The sequence below is a fragment of the Rhododendron vialii genome, chromosome 7a (genome assembly GCF_030253575.1).
Source record: "Rhododendron vialii isolate Sample 1 chromosome 7a, ASM3025357v1".
Lineage (NCBI taxonomy): Eukaryota > Viridiplantae > Streptophyta > Magnoliopsida > Ericales > Ericaceae > Rhododendron > Rhododendron vialii.
In genome coordinates this window covers 12,640,088-12,649,414 of record NC_080563.1, presented here as the reverse complement: position 1 = coordinate 12,649,414, position 9,327 = coordinate 12,640,088, and the positions used below count along the sequence as shown (strand labels likewise).

The following is a 9,327-nucleotide window of genomic DNA, read 5'->3' as shown; positions in this document are numbered from 1 at the left end:
CTTGTCTTGACTATGCTGCCTGAGTTCATGGCCATCGGTGATTGATTCGAATTATTCAGTTTATAAGTCTAGTAGGTGAATCTTTTATTAAAAACAGAGTCTTCTATGATTAGATTGTCGAACTCACACCATTTTACTTCATTTACTCGCAGAAAAACAAATACTAATGTGGTCTATTTTAAGAAGCATAATGCTTTTTTATTTTTTTGCAAACAAATTGGTGAAACATAGATTTAGGATCATGCTGATGACTGGCTTGAATCAAAATAGTAAGATGGTTGGCACCACAGATCAAGGGAACCGGGGGTGCTGTGGTGCACCCTCCGTCTAGAAAAGTGAGTCACTACACCCTCCGTCTAGAAAAGTGAGTCACGTCTGTCCGAACGAACGCCCGACATCAGTTGTACCTGCCTGGTCTCAACTTCTAACTCTCTGTATATTGTTTAAATTTCATGTATTTTCTTGAAAAGTGCATCTACTAATTAGCATTTGTTAAGTAAAGACATGATATGGAGCTCAGATCTATTCGGGAGATGGTCACCACTACACCAACATAAAAATGCAAAAAAATACTAACACAGCGTTTCACAAGTGTACAGAGAATTTCGCTAGAATTCATTGAGGTCTAAATTCAAATTGGTGTAGTTATGATCACTCCCAAAATGGATCTGAGCTGCACATCGTGGTTTATACAGTGCCGGACCCGAAATTTGGGTTGTTTAAGCCCGACTTCAAACTTAATTGTTCACTTACTATTAAGTCATAAAAAAAAAAAGGCATACAAGTAAAAAAAAAGTTACATTGTGCTTTTAGCTTGAATTGCGTTAAAAAAAAATCAAAATACAACCCTAGTTATATTGTTTTATGATTAGAACGAAGAAAATAACTTCTAATTGTATTTTTTTAAAGTAAATTCTTCAATTAAATATCATACTTTAATTTATCCAAGTTTTCATTTTCAATTGAGATCATAGCCAATCCATGGTAGTTCGAAAGTAATTTTTTTATCAACTTTAACTTTAAAAAGCTCCTCCCTGCCTAAGCAACTGTGACCGGTATAGTCAACAAAATTCGATAAGCAACCCATTCCATTTGAAAACTACCGTCTTTCTTATAAGATCTTATAAAATCAAGGATTTCAATCGACTTTGTTACTTCTTTCTGCAATTATTTTCAAATGTCTATTTTCTTGGAATAACTCATCTCCAAAATATCACGATGTTAGTTTGTATTCCAAGAAACTTTCTAATTTTTTGCGGGTGGAAACTTACATACTCTCTCTTTTTTGGGGGATTTTTATTTTATTTTATGTTTTTACAAAAAAAAATTTGGTTGCCCCATTCCAGGGGTTGTCCAAGCCCGCGATCTTGCAGAGCTTACCCTCTAGTCGGCCCTGGGTTACAAAAAAACATCTGGTTATAAAAAAACATCTCGATATCCATCCATTAGATCAATCAACCATAATTGTGCAGATCCATTGGGTTATTATTATTTTTTTAATGTGTCTATGTCAATATTGTATACATCAGTGGGGGTCAGCGGAGTATTTAATATGTTAGTCCACGGAGGATCCCATAGCCCTGAACCCCAAAGCGCCCCTTGTAGGACTCGAACTATGCCTCCACTGAGGAGGCGTACCAACTGAGCTTAAGAGCTCATTGGTCAGATCCATTGGTTGAAGGTTGGTGAAAAACATGAAGCCCAGTGCGTAACGGTAGGGGACCCAAGAAAAGGTCGATCTTGGTGGCCATAACATGCCAACTCTGCCAAACAATAACCACCACCAACGTTATGTCCTGAGTTATACAATACTATATGGTTTGTTAATGGTTAGTTTAATACAGAAGTGCCTATTATATACTCCAATTATAATGCTGACCAGCACGAGGTTGAATTTTCAAATTTTTTTTTTCATTTTAGTATTAAAATTCAATTTCTAAACTTCATTACGTGCGTGTTTGTGATAAATTCTAGGATCATATATATTTTAAAATTTTAGCTTTTAAAAAGGTGCTGTAGGCATTTATCAAAAATTCTTATAGAGTGATTTTTGAATTCTGGGTATTTATAAAAAACTGCGGCTAAGTCAGTTTTTGTCGGACTATTTTTTCACCATCTCTCCTAAACTAATTGGTGTTAGGGAGGGCTTCAATAAGTCTTTTATAGCATTCGACATCGCACCCGCAAGTCTGTTTTTAGAGCGGTTGCAGGGAGTGACATTGTGCAACCAAATCCATAAGGGCACTCTGGGCCCAACAAGTTCGTATCATAGCTATATATTTGAAACACGCCTAGCTAGCTTCCTGTCTATCTTCAAATAGGATTGTTCATTATAGACATGAAGCATGCAGTTCAGGCTGATAAAATTTGACTCGTACCTATCTTCTAGCATATATATAATGGAAGACTGATTCTTCTTCCACCTCAGGGGAGAGAGAGAGAGAGAGAGAGAGAGAGAGAGAGAGAGAGAGAGAGAGAGAGAGAGAGAGAGAGAGAGAGAGAGAGAGAGAGAGAGAGAGAGAGAGAGAGAGAGAGAGAGCATGGGGAAACTGGGCCAGCAAGCTCTCATGTATGCTGAGAATCTTACACTACCATCGGTACATTTCGATCCTTTCTGCGTCTTAATTTGCTTGGTTCTTGGTTATCAATTTCCTACAAGGTTCCTCTCTCCAAATCATGCCATAAATTAATTCTCTAAATAAATATAGATCGATTTCTCCTCGGCGTGAGTTTGGCCAAAATTATTCTCCTTAAAGACAATGAATGCTAACCTATGAGACACCCCAAGAGACAAGCCCAACACCTAAAAGGCCTATTTGCCCAGATAAATCAATCGGGATTAACTCAAACGGAACGCAGCCCAAAACTCCTAAAAGGCTTGAAAGCCTAAATAGATTTGTTAGTCATTTTTTTGTTAAGCTATTTGTCATATTTATTGAATTAATCATTCGTCTAGTAATCGAATGAACATAAAAATATGAACCGAAGGTAAATAAAGTTCAGAAGACGACGCTAAATATAAAGACCCATGTTTTCAACTTTTTTCATGTTTAATTTTTTTTTTTTTAAATTTTGGTCCTAATTTTTAAAATTTTAGATTTAACTCGTCAAGTAAAATGATTAATCCGAAAAATTTAATGAAAATCTTCCATGGACTGTTCAGTTCATAATTGGCATGGTAGGTTTCAATGTGTCTTTGAATTACAAATGGCTTCTGATCTCCAGTCAAGTTCATTGAGAATTACAAACCTGTATTTTTGTTAAAAGTTGTTTATCGGTGGTCATTTAGTCAGGGCCCGTTCTAAGATTCTCGGAGTCTAAGATGAACTTGTAAAATTGAGCCCTTTATTTTCTGTTAAATATAAAATAAAAATAAATGTAACCTCAAAATGATAGTTACTTGGTCCCATTTAATTTTACCCCTATATATAATTCGTTTCATTGTTTCAATTAAAAATAGTTTTTGCTCATATTATATTTTGCACCAATCAAAAAAATATAGAGAAAAAAAACATTTTTATAGAGAAAGAAAATAGAGGACCCAAGGATTTGAGCCACGTACATATTGGCTAGCAAAACTAAACTAAACTTTTCCTCAAAGCTAGCTAGCTCATTTTTTATTGTATAAGCGCTAGATTAAATACATATTACAAACCTGACTATACCTATTTATAGGGCCCTAATTTTGAGCCGAGATTCAGGGGCTTATGTCGGTTTGCTCGCCTTGTGCGCCTCGGCTCGATCAAGCCGGCCTTGCATTTATTAGTTTCTAGTTTTCATAACCAATTAGCTAGATAGTTATGAATTGATTTCCAGATTTGTTTGCTAATTTTCCACTGATTTTATATATATATATATATATATATATATATATATATATATATATATATATATATATATATATATATATATATATATATATCACCATGCAGTTTCAGGTGATAGTAATAAGTGCGAACCTGGGTTGTGACTGCTGTCGACAAAGGGTCTCCCAGATTATGTCCAAGATGACCGGTGAGATCGTCTTCCTTATTACTAGTGGGATAAGCATATCTATATATGGAGCTCATGATCGAGCTCAGTGAGCTGTATAGTTAGTTGGTTGTTTGTTCAAACCTAATTACTTAAACAAACTTTAAAAGTACGGTCACAACTCACTCCAGCTAAATGAGCCCGATCAAGTCGATCACAAGTCGTGCTTGAGTAACTTAATTGATTGATTTGTATGGGGATCGGATCCTCTCCGGTCTAAGTTTCGGACTAGAGGAAAGCGTTCAAATTTGGACCATATATACATACATTGTGAAATTCAATCATTCGGACATGTTCAGAGACTCTTTGCGAGAAGAAAATTATAAGACCGCACTTGAATGGTAAGAGAAAATAAGAATGTGAGAAAACTTATGTGGATCGAGGCACGTGCGTAGTGCTCTCCTAAGAGAAGATACTTCCCCCCGCTTGCACCGAGTTGTGTGACGTTCCACTCTCAAGATGCAACAACCCCTTAAGCGGCCATTAACATATGAACTGAACTCAAAAAATTAAACATAAGTTTCCATAGGAGAACCAACCGAACAACCCGTGATGAGTCTCTTAGCAGGTCCAAATCATTTATTACAACGTTGGACGATCCAGATTTCAACAGTCTCCTCTGGTCCAAAACTTGGACCGAAGAGGATCCACTTCCATTTGTATGTATTGCCTGCAATATTATATTAGTTTAGTTTTTTTTTTTTTTTGTTTTTTGGATCTACTGTTTCAGTTTAGTTTGAGAAGTTAAATTAATGAGCTTCAAAAATATTATTGAGATGAGCTTATTTATCATTTGAGTCGATCTAAAATGAGTTTTTAACAAGCCGAGCGCGACTAAATTGATTTGTTTTACAACCCCATGTATGAAGGACTTCGAACTGTATGTTTGGACGATTATAATTTCGACGAGACTTCCACTAATTTATGCAACACAGTTTTTGTTTTTGTTAGTTTCACGCCAAATTTTTGGGAAATATGGGTAAGTAAGGTCGAGAGGAATTGGAAAATCGGAAAAGTAAAAAATTGAAAAGTAAAAAATTATGACATTTACACAAGTACTTTAGAAAATATCCAAGAAAAAAATCAAAAAACTAACTTTTTGAGCTTTTCTTTGGATATTTTCCAAAATACATATGTAAAAGTCATATTACATAAAAGTTTGGTGTAAAAACAAATATTAAAAAATCAAACAAGTTTGAACCAAAAAATTACTCTGCATAAGTTAATCATTAGCATAAACACCCCCTAATTTTGTTTTGGTAAGAAGTTTTACAAGAAAATTTATATGGATCTGCCATTTTTTAATTAAGCTAGCTAGAAGGGGAGACTACCGGATTAGACGATGAACGTTCATTTCTCTAGATGATAATCACATCTAGAGACACACAAAATGAACCACTTGGATTGTCAAGTCAAACTGTAGCGGGTTCTATTTTGTGTCAACTGAGAATCACATCAACGAATAGAGGATCTTGATTCAGTCGTCCAAGGGAGGTGCAGGAATCGGATTCCTCCGTTATCCCTTAGTTTGGACATGCACCACCATCCAGTGTTCTAAAAATCGGCCTCTTAGTCCCTGCCTAGGGCCTAGGCGGTGGTCCAAACTCCTGCGCCTAGATTAGGCAACCGATTGGTCAATGCCTAACTAGTCCCTGCCTAGACTCTAGTCAGCTGCCTCTTTTTGGTCTCACTAGCGCCTAGCGATTTTTTAGCACATTGCAAGTATCTAATGTGACAATCATCATAATAAATCACTCATCATTCTCCAAGAACTAATTAATTAACTCGTGATTTGGGTGTTTTCCATCGAATTTGCAGGAGTAACAGAGTACACGGTGGACGTGCAGAATAAACAGGTAGTGGCGAAGAGTGATGTCAACTTCAGTCACAGTAGAAGAAGAAGAAGAAATGTCGACCACAGTCCCAGAAATAAAATTAACCATGTTTGGCTTTCATTCAAGTTCTCCTTCAGTTTTCTCAGACCTACTTGTTGTATCACTAGATGCTTTGTCTAGTTCTATCGAAGGAAAATTCCCCTTGTAAATCAACGTCTGGTATTGTTCAGAAACTCGCGATTTTGAAGTCAATTAATTAGCTGGGTGTCCTTTTCTTGAATGGAATTAGCAGTCTGTCCTTGACTCAGATTAACGTAATGGATCACAACGAAATTAGTTTGACGTGCGCGCAAGTTATCCCGAACATCCGTTTTAAAAAAAAAAAAAACATAAATGGATGATGTATGAGCAATGCTACGTACAAGTTTATTGTTGGATTTTATGCATTCTCTAATTCATTTTTCAGAATGCATTTCGGCAGAAGTTACCTGACACCCAAAATGCGAAACCCTGCAATGGAAAATGTGAAGATACGGTAAGCCAAACAGGTCCTTATTATTGCAGCGCGCATTGCCTTCTTTTTCGTTTTCTTTATTTTGTTGTCTATATAAAGACTGCAGTGATTTCACCCTCTCTTATTCTATATCTATAATTTTTTGCCTTTATCAATTGCGATTTTATGGTGTTCCAAAAAAATCTATGTTGATTTACAAAATTGACTTTACATTAGGTTATTTTCTCACAAATGAAAAGTAAGTATTGAACATTCACATGAGCTTGAGCCTTGAATAAGCAATTCTTTATAGATTGTTATAACTTTCACATATGTTTATGTGCACAAATTAACCAGTGAAGGATCCCTTATGGTTCTACTATACGGACCTCCCATTTTCCAAGTAAATTTCGATGATCCGAACTGTTCAAAGTGTGCAGAACGTGATTTTAAGGGTACATACCTGTAAGAAATCAACAAAAAAAAAATGACCGGGAAGGGCTTGATTTGAGCAGTTTTTTATTGAACCATTCTATGATAAAGGGCTTGATTTGAGCAGTTTTCTATTGAACCATTCAATGAAAACTCCGATCAAGCCATTCCTGGTCATTTTTTTGCCGATTTTTTGAGAGTTTCTTTAAAATCACGTTCTGATCACTTTGAGTGGCTCGGATCATCAAAATTTGATCGGGAAAGCGAGGTCCGCACGGTAAAACCGTTCGGGATCCCTCACTGAATAAGGACTGTGTATATGTGTATGTGGATATAAATTTCTGTAAGTGTATATGCATGTTGCGAGCATAAACCAAGTGAATGTGGTTTGTTTGAAAATGAGAAAGAATGAAAATAGAAAACAAAGGAGAGTGGAATTAGAGAGGTGTGGGTTTTTTTTTTGTCTTTGTGTGTGAGGGGTACATAAGGATGCTGAAGCATAGGAGAGCCGGAGAGGGGTGGGTAGTCCCGTTCCGTTTAGGTTATTATTTTTTAAGAATTTATTTTTCGTTTTACTAGATAGGTCATTCTCTCATAATACATCACATTTAATTCAAAAAATAAGTACGTATTTGAAAAATAAGTACTTATTCACCGTTAGGGGAACAGAGTCTTAGTTCATCAATTGTTTTTTCTTTTAATTCTAAGCTAACCTTAATTATTTTCAATAATCGATTCAACTAACAAACAATTCTACTGTATACAAACTTAATTTCCTCTTAAATAAGTTTCATTCGCAGTCGTTGCCATCTGATCGCAGCCAGCCTTAAGCCACGACCTTTCCACGAGTTTTATTACAATTGTGCTTGAAAACATCAAGTGAAACCCTGCTTACCAATTCAACGGACTTGAAGTCTTGAACTCATGTAAGTTATGAATGAACCATAAAATAGGTGCATATGGTATACCCTTTTAAAGGATGTGTATTGTAGACTTTTCCATGTAATTATAGTAGGTAAACACGGATTACTGTGCGGGGTTATTTACGTGTAGTTTTCGAAAAATTACATAGGAACAAATTACAAATGTAATAGGAGAATACAACACAACCTCAAATTATAATGGAGTAGTTAATCTACGTGGTCTGGAATATTGAGAGAGTTTTAGAGTATTTTGAAAGGTTTTAGAATATAGGAAAACCTAGAGAGCTTCGGAAGAGTCCAGAATATTCAAGAAGATTATATAAGACTTCACAATATGTCTGACCTGTGTGGAAAGTTCAAGAATGTTGTAGAGATATTAAGGAAGAAGAGATATTCAATAGGAGGATTTTTTTTTATGGAAGATATGAGTCATTGGATAAAGATGATCCTAGCCGTCTCTCCAAGACATGGATGGTTATAAAAGGCAAGGCATTTGTGAGGCGGAAGCACTTGGGAGAGCACATTTGGAGATGTTCTAGGAGAGTGACTCTTACAAAGTGTGGGATCAACTCTCTGAGAGTGGGGTGAGAGAAACCCCATATGGGAGAGTAGTCTATTCTTCGTGAGATATGTGTACAAAAGGTGTAATTTTTGTGGTAGTCTGTTACGTCCATACTCAACAACAAATAGAATATGCAATCTTGATATAAGACCAAAAGCTCACACCAAATCAATTTCCAATAAGGCCCAACTAAGAGATATGTAAGCAACACAACGCTCACGATTAGCTCCTCCAAACTTGCACCAAAACGGCCTCCAAAATAGCCTTAATAACATGAAGAGTTATCTTTCTTGAGAATCGTTAGAAGGTTGTCCCAAATAATTCCATAGTAAACAACCGAGCAAGATTCAGGAAAGACATTATACTCTCTCTTTTAGAGGCATGAAGAAGCTCTGGAGCTGTAGAGTCCGCATGCGGCGCTGCTTTGAGTCAGGTGCTGCGCTGGAGTTGGTATGACACTCCTCTCGGCATGTCTCCCAAAACAAAGGCTCATGTGGTGGAAAGTACTCATACAGAGGCATATCTGGCAAATGTTGGTGGCATATCTGGCAAAAGTTGGTAAATGTTGGGTGATCCATCCTCCTTCATGTTCCACACTTTGCCTTTGACGTAGTAACAGAGTGTTGTAAATGAAAAAAAAAATAGAAATCTCTTAATTCTTGAATGTTGTTTGTTCTTTGTTGTATCAATTCACAAAGCTCATGGAATAAGTCAATGACTCAAGGGATTGGGTGTGCAAATGCAATTGGTTGATTTGCAACAACCATCTCAACCTCCCCTCAAAATCAGTTATGTCTTTGCGCATCTCAGCTTCCACATCATTATTGTCATAAGAAGACGCCATTATGGACACATTATCTTCGACACGTATTTTGACCCCGCTCCTCACGTTGAAGACTATCGCAATTCAGATTATGAAGGAGAAAGTTGATGCCCAAAAACTAAAACGACTTCTGGAGGATTAAGTGTACATCAATGAATAGACAATACCACCCGGGTAAATATTATGATTATGCGTCATTCCTAGTGTCTGTTGAAGAGGTCGAAGGA

The 9,327-nt window shown here is 36.4% G+C and overlaps 1 long non-coding RNA gene across 1 annotated transcript; it reads left to right on the top strand.

Annotated features, from left to right (window-relative positions):
• Nucleotides 1–2,325: 2,325 nt before the first annotated feature.
• Nucleotides 2,326–6,081, top strand: LOC131334011 (uncharacterized). The gene is made up of 3 exons (XR_009202001.1): nucleotides 2,326–2,597; nucleotides 3,933–4,014; nucleotides 5,851–6,081. It is a non-coding gene; the product is annotated as an uncharacterized LOC131334011 (long non-coding RNA).
• Nucleotides 6,082–9,327: the final 3,246 nt, after the last annotated feature.